The sequence below is a fragment of the Corvus cornix genome, chromosome 9 (assembly GCF_000738735.6).
Source record: "Corvus cornix cornix isolate S_Up_H32 chromosome 9, ASM73873v5, whole genome shotgun sequence".
Taxonomy (NCBI): Eukaryota; Metazoa; Chordata; class Aves; order Passeriformes; family Corvidae; genus Corvus; species Corvus cornix.
Window position 1 is genome coordinate 12,516,683 of NC_046339.1, and position 20,611 is coordinate 12,537,293.

At 41.4% G+C, this 20,611-nt stretch overlaps 1 protein-coding gene across 8 annotated transcripts in view; it reads right to left on the reverse strand.

Annotated features, from left to right (window-relative positions):
• Positions 1-19,468, reverse strand: part of ACAP2 (ArfGAP with coiled-coil, ankyrin repeat and PH domains 2) — a 63,912-nt gene extending 44,444 nt beyond the window's left edge. For 7 of the 8 annotated variants that reach the window (XM_039556709.1, XM_039556707.1, XM_039556705.1 and 4 more), the window contains exons 1-2: positions 19,317-19,468; positions 2,301-2,358 (exon numbers count right to left, since the gene is read on the reverse strand). The gene's annotated coding sequence lies outside the window, so the exon portion shown is untranslated. Of the gene's footprint in view, positions 1-2,300; positions 2,359-2,867; positions 2,974-19,316 lie in introns of those variants that run through there. The other variant, XM_010406158.4, reaches the window with a different exon arrangement.
• Between the last annotated feature and the right edge of the window lie 1,143 nt (positions 19,469-20,611).

A 20,611-nucleotide genomic window follows, 5' to 3' on the forward strand; every position in this document is an offset into this window, starting at 1 on the left:
TAGAGTTACAGCTATAAAAATACTAATCTAGGTCAACTGATATGCCATTGGGAAAGTTACCACTCTATAAATTTTTAAATTATTTTTTACTTGATTCATTGTTAACTGAGATTTTGCACAAACTTCAAGAGAGAGTTTTACAGGGGCAAAAAGTACAGCAACTAAAACATAACTGGTTAGAACCCAAGCAAATGATGAGGGTATTGTGGTTTCTGAGGAAAATCACCACAAAACAAACAAAAAAGAAACCCACACCATTTGCTTCATTCTAAGACACTCAGAATATAGGCACAGGAAAGCAAAAGGCTCTGTGCACAAAGCACAGCTGAAGAGCACGGTTACACCTCAGAAGGTGAAATCAATCATGTTTTCACTCACAGACTAATCTCTGATGGCTTTCCATCCCTACCACTCACTGCTTCAGTCAGCACCTTAGCTCTCATGGTACTGCAGAGTCTGATAGGAAGGTCCTCAGTATCTTCTGATTGATGTTTTCCCACTTCTTGAACCTTTTATGCACTGGGCCATTAATGAAAGAAAGAGTGATTACTGCAATGGTCAAGATGCTCTCTTGAGAAGGGCCGTATTATGATTGAGTTCTCTCACCCTAAGCCAAGCTAAGAATAAAATCAGAGATTGAACCTTCATCTCTGAAAGATTTTTCAAGGATGGTAAACAAATTTTTCATGAAAAGCAACATAGAAGTACTTGATCCTATGTTGGGGCAAAGAAACCACCCAAGCATCCTTCCTGCCTTAGTTACCCAGTAATTTTTATGTTGACTCAGATCCTTAGGAAAAATGGAAAGCTGAGCATGATGTCCCAGATTCTGATGAATGTCCAAGTTGCTTGAACAATGAACAGAAAAACAAAAGTCACTATCAACATTAACCTTTTTCCTTCACCTTTGATTATAGTTCACAAGCCTGAACCCAGCTTGCTTTCTTCCAGAGAGGAAAAAACTGCAGACAACGTAGCCCAAAGTCAAAATTGTGGGACAATAAAACCAAGTTTACTGTGAACAACTGAGCAGAAAAAGCTACCAACCAAGCCTAGACAAATTATCACCCTCAGGCCATAGTTGCTTCAGCTCACCCAAGAAGCTTGGCTTTCAACTGTAGTGTTGTACTACAAGGCCCTGAATAATGCCATTTAAGGAATTTGAAAATTCTTTTTCCCAAAAACAATCCTTTCAGACTGGTGGAAAAGCCAAACTTACAAGATACATTTTTCAGATCCTTTAAATACTTACTCTGTTTGATCTACCAAAAGATTCAACACCCCTACAGTAAAAATGCGTGTTATACCCATCAGTTTCACCAAGATGCACACCAAATCAAAATTAAGGATCTTGAATTTATTTTGCACGAGCAAATTGTTAGATTATTAACTACAAAAACCTAGAAATATTATTACAAGTAGTAAACAATAAGTCTTCAGGCTGGACACCATCTTTATTTGTTTCTAGCTCTCTGCAGCCAGCTCACAGCTGCAGGAAAAAAAGGTTGCATTCAAAAAGCAGTTAAGGAGGTAAACAAATGACATCTGCCTGCCATGTGAAAACACAGATAAAAATAATTTAAAACATTTAGCATAAATGCAAAGGAAAGAAGACTTTATACAGATGAAAACCAAAAATAAGCCACTCTCAAAATACTAACAAAGAAATAACAAAAGCTTCCAAAAGTGAGGAAACCAATAAACAGATAGTAAGGAGTTGAAAAGATGTTACATATAATTTTTTACATACACGCACAAAGTATGACAAAAAGCAGGATGAATTTTACAGTAGTCAGGTCCTCCACACAACAGTGAAGGATATATATACCTGGCTGCTGTGCCTCAGATTACCAAAGACAGAAAGATTGGATTTTAAACCTCTAAAACAAAGAGTATCCAGGCGTCCCCACAGCATGCCGTTGCGGTAAAACAGGCTCTCGGTGCAGCGATGACCAAGGCCCGGCTTTTGTGTCCCGTGAAAGCTGAATGAGTTTGCACGCAGCTCCCCCGGGGCTGAGTCACAGGGGTGCAGTGAGGGGCCGGGTCAGGAGGGAATTGCACAAGCCGAAGCCTCAGCTGGGGGAAGGAGCGAGTTCACGCCGCGATTTCAGCTGCCCGGCGCTGCTTTGCTCCAGCTTGGCTTCCAAGCCCCAGCTGTGAGCTCGACCTGGATCCCTTTCCTCTGCAAGAGCAGAGTGTTTGGTCGGCCACTGACACTTCCCAGCTGTGAATTTTAAAACAAAACCGAAACGTATCTTATGATGTTTTTAAGAACAAACCTTGTTGAATTAAAAGCTTACCTTGTCAAGTTTCAGTTCCAGCTCTGTCACATCTCCTTCTACCTCTTCTAAAGCTGCCCTGCAAGCATAAAAGAGGTTTTCCTTTAAAATTTAACACAGAAATACTGTGAGTCTGGGGAGAAGGGGCAGACACATTCATTTAACTCATTTATTGCCATGACAGTTTTTCTTAAATTTCAGCTATAAAACAGCATAGAGTTTAAAGAACCACAAGAATTGCAGGAAATTCAATGGTAAAAAGAAAAACTACATCACTGATAAAACATCGTTTATTGATAAAGATTTGAGATAAAATTTTATCAATCCTAATATTTGTCACACCAAAATAGGTTTCTTCTATTCTCATATAGACAATAGTCTATACGTTTGAAGCTAACAACAAAGGAAAGAAACTAAAAGTCTGAGGGAAACTTCTTAACTCTTTTGGTGACCTCCTGGCTCAAACCTGCAAATGTTGCAGCTATTTCATGAATAACCTTGCAATGAGATTAGGAAAAAATACAGCACTTGCCATGTGTAAATTAACCTGCAGGAAGTTCAGATGGCACAGCTGATTGGATCATTTACCTCTAGTCTAGACTGGTCGAATCTTCCAGGCCAGTCAAATTTAACTTGCCAGTAAAAGCTGCTTTCATGGAGCATTGCTAAAACACTGCTTTTTTTTTTTTTTTGCTTGAAAGCTCTTGTTTCTTGGGACACCTCCTTCCTTATTGCTACCTGAAAAAACAGAAGACTGAGGATGGATGACACTTATTCAGAGTCCATGAACATTGCTGCTTCATCAGACTATTGCCTTGAGAGTTGAATGGACTCATTTCTGACAAGGAGTGCCCTTGCTCCCATCACAGGGTGCCCATTCTTTCAATCATTCCAGTATAACTGGAATGTTCATGAAGCCACACTGTTTACCAGTAGTAGCCTGCCTTAGGGAAAAAAAAAAGTAATAGGAAGTTTTCTGTAATGCTTTTTGGAAAATTGGATCAGACATTTCATATTTCAGTCCTACAAAAAAAACTCAACTCTTCCTGGAAAAAGTTATACAGGCACGGAAGAAAGATATGGAGCAGGAATTTTTTAAGCCAACTTTATACCACTGAGGAAAGACTACACACAACCACAGCTTTACTGTCTCTTGCTAATTCCATTCTAGTTCACGAGTACAAGCCAAGAACACACACACGCACAAAAAAAAAAAAAGACTGGATCAGGCCCCAAGCTCAGGAAAAGCAGTTTTTTTACAAGAACAGCGTTCTGAAAAACGCTGCCAATTGCTTGCAGATCTCAAACACTGAGCATGACATTCCCAGCTTTTGCAGATTTCACTACACATAGTTGCATTCCAGTTCTTGTACCTCAATGCATTCCCACAGTTATGTCCTAGGTTTTATATCTAAGCAATCCCTGCAGCTACATTTTGGCTTCTCCCTCTTCTCTAGCTTCAGACCATGAAGGATTTCAGGCAACATCAACTTCTCTTTTACTTTCTTTATTTTCTTCCATAAAGGATTCATTTCCATTTAAGTCTCCAGCTAATCTTGTTTCAGAAAGCATTAAGGAGAATTAAAAAAAACCCAAAACCCAAAGGAAGGAAAAGCATCTCAATATTTAGACTGCAATTTTGTATTTGTTTGTTTATAATCACAGTGAAACAAATTTTTATTTGTTTCTTTGGCATTAACATAAAAGCATGATTAAGTAGCTTGTTTACAGAACTGCAGCAAGATCTGATAAGAATATTTTTTTTTAGTGTCTTTAACTAGCAAAGAGTTTTAGCTCATTAAGTCCTGTGGAGATAGAAGTCTAAGATTCAAAATGAAGAACAGAGATAAAGGGAGTTAGAGCAGGCAGAAGACAACACATCTGTTAAGTAATTAAACCTCTATTCCAAGAGGAAAATTGTAAGACAATAAGCTCAACTGGAAGAAGCAACAACAGAACATCAAAAAACTGAAAAGGTAGGTCAAGCAAAAAGAAACAGATAGAGGTATCATGGGAGAAAGAAGAGATACACCTCATTATCACCCAATTCATTGCAGATCTTTGAAATGCCACAGGCCCCTGAGGCACCAAGCTGGTGCTCTGGGCTATTTCCCACCACTGCCATGTGATGGAGGGATGGCATATCTGGGCCCTACAGCTGGATATGGATCAAACAGCTGTTGGGTTCCAGCCAAAGCCCACTTTAATTCTATGGTTCTTTGCATAGAAATGACTACTTTCACTGTTTCTATCACATAAAAACCAGTAGAAGTTATAATCACGCAAACATATTCACAAGTATTACTCCAATACTGGATTACAAGCACAAAAACAATGGAGAAGATACCCTCAGACTCTCAGAACATAGATCCAACTATGTACCACCTAGTCACAAAAATTTTCTTCATGTTTTCATCCTGGGCTAGCAATACATTAAAAACAGCTGATCTGAGCTGTGCTGTTAATGCTACCCTTGTTTTCCTTAATTTAATACTTTTTGAAGCCACAGAATACAAAGGTGCATTTCTCTCTGAAACATCCATGTCAGGCATAAAGTTCACAGAAAACTGTCATAATTCTGAGTAAATGTCACATCCACAGCCAAGACCCACTGTCTAGCTATAAACACAGGAAGCAGTGGTGAAACAGCTGAGGACCAAGTGCCAGACCTGACATGTAACAAAACTGTTGCTCCTTAGTGAAGTGGGAGCTGGGAGCAAGTTTTGCGTAAGAATGATCTCAACCAGAAGGCTCCAGCGTTAGGAATAAGGATCAAATCAGGTCCAGTGTATGAGTCAAACATCTGTGGCTTCCCAAGATGTTCAAATACTGCATGGCAGTGCACAAAACCAGAACAGCTGCTTAAGGGTGGAGGACAGCTTTTATAAATGAGCAGTCTTCCCATACTCTTCATGCTCTGTAAGGAGGACTCTCAGGAATGTACTTCTTTCCTCTGCTGTGCTCCTCCACCACCCCCCTAAAACACAGTTCAGTTTGCTAGATACAGCTTCCTGCACAGCTGCAGTGCAGGAGGAATATAGGAGATGATGGAAGAAAACTCAAGATCTGCCTTGCAGCTCTTTTCAATGAGGATGTCACCAGTCACCCAGCCTGGCATACGCGAAGCACAGCTGAACTCTGACGTCCATCATGGCACTCCCTTTAAGTGACCAGTAAAAGACTTTCTTCCACATTAAGGTACTTCAAGAATCCCAGGAACAAAACAGAATGATGATGGATAAACTCTCCTCTAAAAAAGGAATGGGTCACTCTTAGACCAGAAGATGCGGACACAAGCTAAGGAAACAATTTATCCTGGAGTAATCCACTACACACTGCTGACCTTAACACCACACACACCGTGGCCACGGACAGGGGTCTGCAGGGCCTGTTTGCTCTCACAGAAGAGTGGCGATCGCCAGTGCTTTTAAAGTCATCTCCTCTTCAAACAAAATCTAACTGCTATTGAAGCCACATCCTACCTTTAGTCTTTTGCTCATTCATTCATCATATTCTAGCTTGCATTTTTAGATTGTGTTCCTGAAAGTGAGGAGGCTGGAATCAGTAGTCACTACAAATCAGATGCTGATGAACAACAAATTGGAGAGGTCAAAGGTGCTATGGGCAACTAACTAATAATTATTAATTCTAGTATTAATACATCACTATAAAAAACATTCAGAATAATAAAAGCCAATAGTAAAGTGTTTTCCAATAGTGTATGTTTGGTTGGTTTTTTTTCTTTTAATTAAGAAAAGTTTTGATTCATTTCTTGAATATACTTGCAGAAGAACAGGAACAAGTCAGAAAATCAATTGCTATTCATTCTGGGGCTTTTGAATATATTCATATATATGAACTCATGAAATGGAAATAATGGCTTTTTACCACTGCAATTTCAATGGCATTATTGCTGAAGTCTTGTCCTCAAATCTTAGAAAGACACAGATCTCTTACTTGCACATATTCTGTGCAGAACAGCTCCTTAATGCACAATTTAGACTTCACTAGAGCTGACGTCCTTTCAGCCAACATCTACTACACCTTAAAGACAGCTTGAAAAAAAAGGTACTATTGAATGTGAAAACCTGGAAATGAGATATGTAAGTGCAAGATAAGAATATGGACCTGACGATTTACAGGAATGTCCCCTCCTCTATGTCAGAGCCTATAAGGTGACAGATAGCAAAATGGACAGCAGACATTAATCAGAGGATAGACTATGACCTGTGTCATGTAAAGGCAAATTAAAATGCAGGTGTACCACCGAAGATATTACACTTGGTCACCTATTTGGTCTGCTTTGTCTCTTCCTCTGCCTCTACTTCCCTTTCCTCCCATAGCAGTTGCACCTTGGGATCACCATTCAGGTGCAAAGTAATTACTCACAGATGAGTTTAGAAACAGCCAGACTGGCTGCTGAGGGCAGCCTCAGGCCAGGGGAACACACACACCACTGTGACTGATGCCACTGGACACTTCCACTTTTCACTGCTGACCAAGGGCCATTTGCTGGTCACCAGCTTGCAAAGGTCCCTGTCCACCAGCACAGCTGTACAGGGTTGTTACTTTTCAGACAAAGTCCTCCCATTTTTGCTTTCCCCTACCTTGCTGAGGTCCTGCTGGATGGCAGACCTCCCTCTGGCTTCTCAGGGTTCCCTCCAATCACTGTATACTTAATTTGATTTCCTTCATGTATAGTGAGATATACAAAGGTGTCTAGAGGCATGTTAACCAGCATGCCAAGAAGGAATACAGTTGGTACACGAGTAATGACATCAGAAAACCAGAGACTAAAAGAGAAGCATGACATACTGAGGGACAAAGGACGCATACATGGAACAGTAAGGCCTAATAACTTTGGATAACAGCATAGACATATATAAGAAGAGTTTTACAACTTATGAGATGTGTCACAACCATCAATATGATCTGAAGAAAGAACACTGTTGCAGCCTGTCATAGAGCCCATTGAAGTCCTGGTTTGGGACTGCAGAGTTTTTTCCCTGCTGGCCCAGAGCCCCTCCAGACGGAGGAACAGATGATGAACTCTCCCTGACACGCTAAGATGAAATTCCTCATTCATGCTAGTACTCCTTACATTATTAATTCTTCGGTCATTGTCACAAAACGTTTCATCAATAGATTGGAAAAAATTCTACGTGCCCTACATGAAGAGTAGGGCTTTTAATCAGAATGTTGACCCCCCCACCCTGAAATCCTAGAAATTTTGTATGAGTTTGGGGGATTGAAATATGGAAACATTTCCTGAACAGAAGATTATCATGTTGATGAATAAGCCCAGTTTTCAGGTCCATAACATGCACTATCTGCATTTCAGATTTCCCTGGAGAAACAGGAATCAAGTCTTCAATGTTAAAAAGAACATTCCTCTACTCCTCCCAAGTCAGACATCTCCTCGCAGAAAATATTCAAGTGAAATAAAGCGCGGGTATTTACTGAATTCGTAAAATTATTAAAGCAAAGGTTTGCTTGTAGGTATCACTTTTTAAGGTTGTCTGCACCTACAAGGTTTCGTTTCCCCTCAATAATTCATATGGTCTGATATAACAAAGTAATAGGACAAATCCTTTTAAGATGTACACTTCACTTAATTTGTTCTTTACTGCTAGACTACACATAGCTCAAAGATAACAAACATTAAATACAAATCAGTCTTCAAAAAGGAACAAGTTCTATGGCCCTTAACAGACGTGTCTGGAAACTCATTACCACTAAGCTTGCACTAGCATTTAACAGTCTGTATCACACAGACTATAAGGACTACTGTGCTACCTGCTGGATCGAAATCTTTAATTTTTTTCTTTCACTACTCTTTTGCAGTAAATTGCCAGAAATGCCTAACAGTGCTATTTTCGCAGTAGTTTTGCCTAATATTTTTCTCCTAAGCTTTTTTTATCCCAGGAGAGCCTGACAGTAAGCCTAAGCAGGAAATCAGCAACCCATTTCCTCCACAAAGAGTCTGAGAAGCAGGATTTTCTTCATCTTTCAACTTTAGTGTTTTGTTCATCAGAAGACTGCTGTTAACAAGATAGGGACACAATGGTGACCATGAAAGCTTCACAGAAAAGAAGTGGATTACACTGCAAGTTGATAAGAATGCAACACATCACAATACATGTCCTGCACAACTCTGACTAGTGATTCCAACATCTGAGATTGGGTCAAAAGCTTTTTAGGAGGACTTACTATCAGATAAGGAAGTAGAACTACAGTATCAAGATCTTGCAACAAAAAAAGGACAGCAGAAAGGAGCTCAAGGAACTGATGGTGGTGTGCAAAAACCTTGTTGCTGAAAATTTGCCAACATCACAGAGCTGCTTTAATCTTTTAAATCTCAGCAACTACTCAGGATCTTGAACACAGAAGCAGCAGATGGAATGAGGGATTTCAACATTTGAACACTCAAGTATGTAGTCAGGTCAGGAAGTGGAAGCATAAATATAACCATCAAGTGACCAACTGCAAAAGATACAAGATAGGACATCTAAAGAATACACCCTGTTAGCCTCAAGATCTGGAGTTACCAGTCAGATGCTAAGAAGTCCTGTCAACTTTGCTTTTAAAAGCTGTAAGTAATAATAGTCTCAAGAAGAATGAGGGTATTAATCCCTGATTTGGAAAGATACCCCTTACGTACCTCAACCGCAGCCAATGCAGAAAGAATAAATATCACTACACAGCCCCAGCACAGGATTCTAAGGATCAATATGCTCAGAACTGATACAGCAAGACTTCACCACCTACACAGGAAACCTCATGTAAAGTAGAGGCAACTAAAGGTCTGAGTACCATGTAATTAAACAAGATACATATAATCTTAATATGAACCTTGTGTTTGCTTTGATTTCAGAAAAATAAGGTAATATCTGTCCCTTTCTTTTTGTAACTCCCTTAGTTGCTAATTTAAACCTTACACCATAGTTAGAGGAGCACTGCTGTGTACAAACCACCATAAGCTGGCAAAGCCTTTGTAACAAGAGCTCACCACATTTCAGAGGAGCTGAGAACCATTAGCTGTCTACAATTCCAGTTTTATCAGGTGGATCTTCTTTACTGAAACCTGAGGGAAGTTTCAGATTTGCTATGAACACTGAGTCCTCAGCAAGTATGCACCCTTTTTGTCCACTTCAGAGGTTGAATATTTTGGTAATACACTTTCACAAAACCAGAATGCTCTATTTGACAGTCAGAGGAGGCTGCAGCTTTGTTGTAACAAACCTGAACACGAATTTTATTATTTAGGTGAACATACATATGAGTGTGAGGTATATCTCACACACAGTTACCTAAAGTGCACTTTACATGCAAATTAACAGTTTTATTGTGCAGTTTTATCATTCCCTCATACTGCAAAAAGCCGTTTGTTTGCCCTTTATGCCTTTGCACTAAAGCAGCCAGTCAAATGAATCTAATATCAAACCAAGAGCGTGCACAAACATTAGAGTAGGACAATACAGAAATACAGTGTATTCGTGTTTTCCTCAAATTTACTATTTTCAAATTTGGAAAGGCCAGCCATCTTTCCTCCTCATCCCTTTCAAATGATAATGATAAACTATTAAAAAAATAAGCATTTGGAACTTTATAGCATAAAAACTACAAAATGCATGCGGTACACCCACAGCTCTGGAACTTCTTTGGGTACATTTAGTATCTTTTCTCCCACTACTTTTAGTCATCAAGAGATTTTAAAGACCCCAGGATGTCATTCATCTATCAAAGCTAACTGCAGGTAAGCTGTTTTTCAACCAAACAGAAGCTTACATATCCTTTATTTATTACATGCTAAAGGTTTTTCATCTCAAATCAACTGAAAATTTTCAAACAAAATCTTCCAAGATTGATATTTACAATATAGTGGATATTTTGCAATAGTAGGCATATTTAATGCTTCCCCTTGTCATTTTCATCATTCTTTTGGGGATAAATCAAGTAGGATAAACAGGCAGATACATTCTTCAAAATCAGACATTTGACAAAAGAAATGAAGTAAATGAATACTTTTCAAAATCTTTCTCTGCAAATTGGAGATTCTTCTGAAGAATAATCCTGCAGATTCTTTTAAAGAATAATCCTGTAGAGAAGGTGTGTAAATGTGTGTAGTCTTTTTAAACAGAGTCCAATTTAGCAACACACAAATTCAGCCAGAAGCTGCATCCTCAATGAAACATCAGATTCCTCAGTCATCCTGAACAGTTTTTATCCTCAATAACAGCCCTGTCTGGCAAAGCCAATGCAATTGTTCTATTGTCGCAACGTGCCTTATCTGATCACATACTGGTATCGATGCACAGATACCCGAGTTAGTCAGCTAAAGCACCTTTGGAAATGATAGAGCAGAAGCATGTGATTTCCAGGGTGCAGTTCACCTTATCCTGACACATATGGCTAAAACAAATCAAGAGGCACTTGGGATCCAATCTTAATGAAGATTAATAGTTGTAAGGAGCCTAAGCCTAAGATCTGGCTTAAGAAGAGGGATGGTACGCAGCAGATGAGATGAATTCTCCCTTTCCTGTTTAAGGAAGTTAAGAAAGAAGGGGCCTAGGTCATTATTTACTAAACACTTTCTAGAGACAGGAACTCCGAATGGTACAAGTCTAGGAAAGACAAGATATAAGCTGCATTTCCAGTTGAGCCATGAGTCTTTACAACAGCTTTTGCTAGTGCCAGTTAAAAATCACAAGGTCCAACACCGCTGCACATACATTATTTTTCTTCTTCATCCACCTAGTTCTTATTTGGGTTGTCTTAAACCAAAAGTATAGTAACAACAGCATGTTATATAAAACCAATAGCATTGTTAAAATACCACATGTTCTTTACATTGAAGTTCATCACAAGAATCCAGCAAACACTGAGTCTGATTACTTATATAAAGTACTTGAAACAAAACCTGCCAAACCCAACACAAGCTACATCTTTCTACGTAAAAAATTACCAACATCCGTTGGTAATTATCAGCACCCATTAGTGCCCACTCACCAGCAGCTTGAGCACCAAGGGAGTCATTGGAGAGCTGGACTCTAGGAAGGCATCAGAAGGTGGGACAGGACTTCCAGCACAGACTCACACCAGCCACCACCTCTGTGCCAAGTGGAGAGGGATCCCAGCTCAGACCACAGGGACAGAAGAGGCTCTGTGCCTCCATAGGTAGAGTCCACAGAGCAGAAACCCAAACCCCATCTCCCAGATCATACTCCACACCTCTTTTTTACAGGCTGAAGGGATAACATTCATGGCCAGAACTCTGAATACAACACACTTTTCCTTTGTTCCAAAGGATTGAATTCAAATTTCCATCTACAACATGTCACTCTAAATATCAGTGCTCTAAAATCTTATACCTGATCTCCAGCATTACATAAGTTATACATATTTTTAACAATAACTACAAGATCATGAAGAATTGAAGACTGGGATATTTCAAATGCCCAGAAATGTGTGTTTGATATCCATGTGTTCCTACTTAAATTAACATCTGGCACACAGGAAGATGGAAATCTGCAATTGTCTTGCATAGAATACGTTTTTTTAAATTTTATCAGACTAAATACATTTTACTACATAAGGCTTCTCCAATTTCCTTGCATTATATCCAACTTAGAAACTTCAAAATCACATCATGTAAATTCTCACTAGCTCTGTTCATCCAGACAAAACTGTAAGCAGAGGCCTTCCTTTAACAACTTGCTGAAGGTAGATCAAAAACTCATGAAATCAAAGTTTGTGCGTGTGCACCTACTGTCAGATTCTTGTCCAAAACCACAATACAACTACTACAATGCCCATTACTATTGAAATACGAACTACAAAAATTATCCAAGGGCATTGTGCCTGAATAATGCAGAGTCTTAAAATATCAAATAGAAAATTTAGAACATCAAAAAGGAAGCCTGATTCACAGAAAGACTCACACCACACTAGTAAGTTTACCAGCCATCTGACAGGCATCTTCTCATTCAAAATCTCCTCTCATTCATAAAAGGAACTTGAATGAACTATTTTGCAACAAATTATTTCCTTAGTCTATCACTGTGTCTTGTCATTTGAAAATGTATACATAACATCACTCCATAAATTAGATTTTTCCTCCACACAGACATGAGTTCTTTGCAGTGCATCACATAACACAACTGATTTACTCTAGGTCTGAGGCCTGGCTACTTCTAATATTCATAAACATTCACCATAACATCATTACTCTGCCACATACACAAGGAATCCTCTTGAAAAGGTTATCAGGAAGGCAAAACAATGTTTGAGTCTACTGGACTGCTTAAAATTATCCAGTTTATGATCACAATAATACCTACTATTTCTCATGTTCTTGATCTGATCTTTTTGTCATGTGAAAGAGTGGCAACAAAATCAGGATTTACATTGCCCCACTTCCATACAGAGGAGTATGGAAAACTCCTGCATGTATTAAAATAACATTACAGTCTACACACTAATCTGCATGTCATCCTCATGGTCTTCCACTGCAGACACTTTAGCTGTTACTTTTGTTACAAATCTGCCACTAGCAAATAGCAAAGCACTTAAATCACTACCTAAACTCACAGGAATATCTAAATCTCAAAACAGCACAGTATCTGCTCACAGATGCATTTACACAGTTTAAACTTCTACACATGTTCTTGAACTGAATTCTGCATATACAAGTGAGAGGGAAAAAAAAGTAATTAAATTACTCAGAATTTATTCTTCTATTTCCTGCCTATGTAAACATGACACTTCTGCATTTGCATCACCTTGAGATACTAAACTGATTCAGGCAGCAAGGCCTGAATCCAGACGAAGGCAAAGGGCTCTTGGCTCTGTAAACAGTAATTTCTGTACCAATGTAAATTAGATATTTTCCTTTCCTTTTTTTTCCCCAAAACAGGTTATAAGAACAGAGTTTGCTTTGGAAAATTTTAGAATTATTTACTCTAGTAGAAAGTTAGCAATAATTTAAGCCATATTGTTCACTGCACGAAGTAAGAACAGGAAAAATGCTGACTAAAGAATGTGGTTCTGAGTACAAGATTGTCAAGAAGCTAAGGCTGAAAAAAGATCACAGGATGCTGCAAACATTGCTGAATTCAGCACATTTGCTATTCAGAGGCCAACAATTTCACAGATATGTACAGTGAAAAAATAAAGCCACCAAAAAGTCCACCTAGCCCAAGACACGTTTCTATTTTGTAGTTGCCACCTTCCCAATGAATATTCTATTTACTGACACTGTTTTCCAGAGATTTTAACATTGCTATTCCTCCCCTCCCAAAAAATATAAAACTACTATCTCCATAACTTCATACTTCCATAATGTAATTACGTGAGATGTGCTTAGCCAACATAAATGAGACACTCCAGGCTAAAGAACCAAACCTCTTCAAATCTATATTTAAAACCTGAATGACTGTAAGGACTTGTATAATTACAGTTCCATTGCACACACACATAAATAAGCTGTCCTTCTAATTCTGCAAGTACTCATTAAAGATCAGTTGTACAGGCTTAATTAACATCAGTTCTTCAGCAACCATCCTGCAGCCATGCTATAGAAATGTTATGATAACTTGCAGATTTTATCACTACTTCCACTACAAGCTCCCTTCTCACTGTGGATTTTTTTTAAACACTTCCAGATAAAAATGTAAAAAGACTAAAACTGAGGAAATTAACATTTTAAATTCCTATTAGTAATTTAAGATATAGCTAAGAATTTTAAGTTTGCTCCTGTTAATGTAAATCATAATCAAACAACAAAGAAACAGAATCACCATTATAACCCTATCCTTTGTTATTCATAACTGTGCTAGCCAACATTTTTTTTACTATTATTTTAAAAATTTAGGTGCACTAACCTAAAGAAGATGTCCTGATTTCAGGACACATTTCTCTAATCTCCATTAGGAAGGATTGTTAACAATTTAGTACTAAGTTTTTTCAGATTTAAAATATTTCAGAGTGAGAGATTTTTCAGAGATGTATTTGAGAGGGATCTTCAATGAACCTTCTTTATTCTTGAATTATTTCCCTCAAAAAAATGCTCTAACATTGCATGCTATGTTCAAATACATCCTCCTTTCTTTAGGTCAACCATTTTCTTAATGTACATTTGAAAGGCATAGTTACAGATTTAAAGATAAACCAATCATTGACTAGAGCCTGAGTAGACCAGGACAGTCACTGCAATCTCCACAAAAGCACAGAATTAGAAATCTAGAATCAGTTTAACTAAGTTTAACTCCACTAGACTCCCAGCAGTGTGGACAAGGATGTTGTACACGTGTAACTTACTGACAGCCCACCAAGACTGTCCTCCACGTCACTTCAGCTACAAAAAGTGCACTTCTAGAGTCTCATACAGGAAATCATAAACGTTAACAACCACATAAGTATGAAAAATGCTAAATGCAAACTCACAAGCAAATGCTTGGCAGCTTTTTCTTTTGACTTATTGTATCTTTTCTCCTATTCTTCTGCAATACTTTCCACCCTCCCCTGCCAAGTACGTTGCAAGTTTGCTTTTCAGTCCCAAACACCAAGGGCAGAAAGCCCAGACCAAATATTTCTTTGGAAATTTGTTCTAAAGCAGCTAGGTAAGTCTGAGCAAAACTAACAGAGTTTGTATGCAGAGTTCTTGGTCACATCCCTCTTCACACTTGAAATGAGGCTGAGTTCAGCCCCAGGAGCAGCCTCGGAGATTTCAGTGGAGCCACATCCACACATATGGGCTGAGCTATAAACCCAGGCTGAACACAAGGGGTTTGTTGCCACTCACAGAGGGTTGGGAAGCAGCTGCCCCACAGCACCCTTCCCACTGGAACTCAGCACTGAAGGGACAACTCTATTGAGGCTCCTATTTCTACGTTTTCTCCAGAAGGTAATAAGTAGATCAAAGTGTACAGGTTAGGTACTTTAGATAATTTCTCTGACTACTAAACACAACATATTCCAAATAGGTTAAATAAGTCACTTTCTTATATTCCTCTTAGTTTAAGTGAAAAAGGTTTACTATTATCTGGGAAACAGATGCTTAGTAACAAACCTTTGGTTATACAGTACAAAAGAAGAGAGAAAAAAATACATCATAAATCCAGAAAGTGGCACAAGTAACCTCTTCAACCTGCATCCCCTCGATAAGCATGAGGTGCACCTCAGCTGGCCCCATGTAGACAGAGCAGGGCCAAAGCCACAGAAGAAGAAAGCCAGCACATAGCAGGGAACTCCAGCGACAGGCTAGGCTTATACCAGGCCGGCCCAACAGAGCAATGCTTTAGCTCAGCCTAAATGGAGGACTCCTCAGATGAGTCCCTTTGAAGGGAATACACTGTAACCACCAGTTCTACCCAGAAACAATTTTACTAAGAATGGTAATGGACAAGTTTCATTTACGTTTTGATCTACCTCATTCACCCATCATCTGATCTGCAGCTGGGGTCTCAGGAAAGGAATAGAAATTTAAATGCAAAAAAAATTTAAACTTCGGCAACAGTGACAGATAAGGACAAAGAAATTATCTCAAAAACACAGAACTTTTTACTAAAGCATTTTTAAAGACTGGATCAGCCTGAAAGTTTTTGAAGAGAGCTCTACAATTGCACATGTTGCGAGCAATTGAATTTTGCTTTTTCTATTATTTTTGTTTATCAAAATTGTTAACCGCTACTTAGAGCGGCTGTATTTCCACATCAGTTAAAATTGGTTCTCCTTTCTAGTAATTTAGCTCCAGTGATTCGTGTGGTTGCTACAGTGATACCTCATTGAGAAAAAAACATTCTAAAGGCGGAAGAAGAAAAAATGACAATGAAACAGCAATGTAAAAGCCTGTTCCATTAAACTCTGAAAATTAAACTCTCATTGTTTAAAGGAGAAAGAATTATTTCACAATGCTACTTGCATATAAAAAAAACGACTGTAGGAATGCCTGATTATATACACAGAACTTGCCAGCACAGCTCAGTTCTTATTCAAGGACTGCTCCAAGGCCCCTCCTCAGGCAACTTCTTCATTTGAGGGGAAGCCATTGACACATTGTGGAAGAGCTGCACATGCATTTCCTTGCTAGGACTTTGGTCTGTCCATGTTTTAGGAGAGGGGATTGTGACAGAAAAGCATGTGATTTCAGCAAGATGATTTTCAAAGCAGATTTAGGAAAAAAAAACATGACTACACATTTGCAAAAGTTTGCCTGAACTCACAGCATTTCCCACCATCTTAAAAATCAGTCAAGTCTCCAACTCCAAACTTTGGCATGTTGTAAGTTTACAAATCTAGTGATGCAATAAGCCATTATTGCTTCAAGTTTTATAATTCAAAGATTTCTTTATCATCTACTGGAGGGAGGAAAAAAAAAAAGTATGTCTTGCTATGAAATAATCACACTTCTGATCACATCACACTTCTGATGTGAACCTTTAGAGCCATTATTATCTAATCATATATCAGCACTTCAACAGCTACAATCCATGGTCCCTTCACGAGCACTTTAAGCAAGGAAAGAGGCCTTAGGTTCTGTGTTTTGGGTCCCAATTAAATCTCAAAGCCAAGAAATATCAACATGAACTTCACAAGAAATAGACAAGCAAGGAAGCCATGTGATTGAAGCCGCCTGTAGTAGCACATTTTGAAAGATTTAAATAATTCCCCTTGAAAACAGGGATTCAGTGACTCAGGAACTCTGATTCACCCATGTACTCCCAGTTCACTCCACGACCATAAGAAAGTAACCTGTGACATTTCTATTCACTACATACCTCCCAACAGGTTTATTTAACAGCTCTGACAAGTATACTGATGAGAAGGACAGAGGCTACACCCTCCTGCTCAGCAAGGTCAGGAGAAAGCTGCAGCTCGGCTTTGCTACAAGGAACACAGAGCAAGGAAGTGCTTTGTGTCCACACTACTCCCTGCAAGAATATAGGACTTTGTCAAGACCTTGCTCTACATTAGTGTCACTATCATCCCTCAATAAAACCACTGCAGTAACCTTCATTCATAAGGTTCCTAGTGTTTGGGTTGGGTAATTCATACAAACACTAAGAATAACCAAAATTATAACAGCAAATATTAATGACTAAGTTTTTTCAGAAATACTACAGGAATTTTGCCTCGCAATTTTAACCATTTCCTATCAGTTAAAGGTTGGAAGGATGTTTTGCTGGCATCAAGTGATTACACCATAAGGTTTTCTGCAACTTCCTCGAAGGTAGCAGTATCAGACTGGGAAAAAGACCATGAGGTACTAGAAGACCCTAACAAAGGATTTTCTCTGGTTCTTTTCCATGAAGGAAAGGAACCAAGAGGGGCATAAGGAGAATGGTGCAAAGTGAACTCAAATGAACTAGTATGCCTTACCTTGAAGGAAACAGCAACATACTTCTGCTCACAAATTTTAGTCACAACTTCTTGTTTTCTTGAGTGTATTTAATACTTCAGCAGGTATCAGTGATTAAAAAAATGCAAGTACTGATATAGTTCTGTGGTTAAATTACGCCAGTCTACAACTGCATTGTCACCAAATGGGATGGACCAACACTAAATACAGTTGTCTCAGAAAGTGCACACACTAGCAAGCATGTCCAGCTCAGGACAAAGTTTTGTGAAACAGCTAACCCAATGTAAAAGTTCCCTGATGCTCTAAGGGAGGTCTCACTTTCCACTACCTTCCTCTAGCTTTGCTTCTGGCAGTGAAGTTTCCTCTCTCTACTCCCCATAAGCTTTAGTAGGTTTCACACCGACTGAGATGCTGACACAACGCACTAACCTGGCAGAAAGCCATCCAGTCTCTTCTGCCAGGGCACCCAGCTCATTGAAGGATCCAACAACACACGTCACAGCCACCAAAAAACCCGTGGGAGAAGCAGCCAGCAACAAACTGGCAGCAGAGACAGGAGCAAAGGAGGGAAGAACAGGAACTCCAACTTCTGCCAAGGGTAAGCTATTCAACCAACCAACCTTCCTTCTCCAACTTCCTCTACATCCCAGAAACCACAGGACTGCTAAAGCTGACACAAAGAGGTGGTGTGAACATACGGCCAGAGAGCAGAGAAAGAGCAGTACTATTTCCGCCTACAGCCAGAGCTTACCACAGAGCCACAGACACTCGAGAGATAGGCTCGGCATGGGACAGGAGGGGCACAGCAGTGACACATCACGTCATGGAGCTGTTTGCGTCTCCACCAACTAGCAGCGTAATACCAGGCACAGAAGAAAGCGGGTGTACGTAGGCACAGACCAGCCACACATCCCACAGAGAGGCACAATTATGTTGAGTAGATACAATGGTGTAATATGTGTATATATATATATACAGAATGGGTGAAAACGTAAGGAAAGACTAAGGGAAAGTTGCCTGACATAAGCAGAAGTAACCCCACAGCAATGATAGACAACTGATCACTCGAGTGGGGAAAAACAAAAGAGTGCATGCCTTGCTCGGACAACAGGAAGTAAGATGATACTGAGCTTGTTTGCTACTGGCACCCCAACAGAGGCCACACCGAATACGGACCATGCAGCAGACGCAAGCAGGAGACACTGGGAACTGAAGTGTGAGCACAACTCTGAAGAACGGAAGATAGTCCACCAAAGAGCACACCCTCCTGAGCCTCAGCTGACATTGCTTCGGCTGACGAGCATTCCCTGCACCAGCCGCCCGCCACCATTCACCCCCATCTCCTCAAAGGCGGGCGACTCCAGTAGTGCTCATTTCACTCTGCGCTACCTCCACACGAGCCCCGGACACTGCACACTGCCCACCCAGTCCCACCTACCACACATGCTGCCCCTTTTCCTTGCACTTCCCGTATCCCCACTCCCCTTCCACCTTAGGACCCCCACACCCCAGCAGGACCCACAACAGCCCCTGCCTGCTCCTCAACGCAAAGCCGGCTGGCCACAGCTCACCAACACCTGTCACCCCTAGGGCCCCCACAGCCCGGCCCGCCCCGCACACACCCGGCCCTGCTTCCTGTCCCCCGGCACTACCCCGGCCCGGCCCCTTCTCCGCGGCACCTGAAGCGCGGCGAGTCCTTCAGACAACTCCTCGAAGTCCACGGTCACCTTCATGGTGGCGGGGCACGCCGCTGCCTCCGCTGCTGCAGCTGCTGGCGGTGTTGGCGCGGTGAACCCGGGGCGAGGCGAGGCCGGGCCAGGGCCGGCGGGCGGGGCGGGGCGGGGCGGTGCCGGGCCGGGGCGGTGCTCGGGCCGGGGGCGGTGCTCGGGCCGGGGGCGGTGCTCGGCCGGGAACCGTGGCGGGAGCTCCCTGTGCCCGCCCCGCTCGGGCGCGATTGACGGCCCGGGCACCCAGCAGCGACGGCCCGCGAGCCCGAGGGGCGCATTGGCCAATCACAACGCGAGAAGGGAGGGCCCAGTGGGGAGAGCAGCCAATAAGCGTGGCCGCTCGGGAGGGGCAGCCAACCGCCGGCACCGCAGCGATTGCTCCCGCCCCGGCGTGCTCAGAGTGACAGCCGCGCCTCCCGCCAATCGGCAGCTCCATCGCCGCTGCTTCCGCAGCAGACGCCACAGCCCGGCCCGCCCGGCGCTCGCCGCCGTGACGCTGCCGGGGGCGGGACGGGCCGTGTGGCACCGGGTCCTGCTCAGCCGGTTGTTGGTATTTTGATTTTTTTAAAATTAAAGCTCTTCATTAAACCGGGGAACCTCTCCCTCGGGGTTGAGACACGCACGGGAAGGCCCGGCCAGGCCCCTGAGCAGCTGTCCCCAGTCAAGAGCGGTCCCTCAGCCGGGCCCCGCCCCCAGCCTTGGCCCCGCCCCTTGTCCCACCGGGCCGCGGTGCAGCGGGCACTGCGGTAGGAGAGCACCTCGGGCTCGGAGGGACACACAGGGGCTGACATGGGCTCACACCGGCTCACAGGGACACACACACTTGGTCACGCGGGGTACACGCGCTCCCGTGGGCAGCCAGTGTCCCTGCTGAGGGTGCCACCAGCGGGAAGAAAGCTCCAGCTCCGGGTGCCTTTCAGTGTGATTCACTTCTAAATCGAGGAAGTAACTCCTGGGGGAGACTCAAAAGGAGTTTTTGACGGAGAAATGCAAACCGCAGATTTTCCTGTCAAGGACTATCAAGTGTGCATGTTTGGGTTTCTTACCGAACCTTTGTCCGAGAATACTTTCTGAACTAGGATGCATCATATTTTGAAGTAGTGAATCAGAGTGAACAGGACCATGTTCGTTCTCTCCAGTTTGCAGTGAAGGACAGCAGAACATTGTAGATTTCTGATCGTTCATAAGAATACAGAAAAAGATCTTTAACCAGTTAGGCGCTGCTTATTGTTCCCAGATGTAAAACT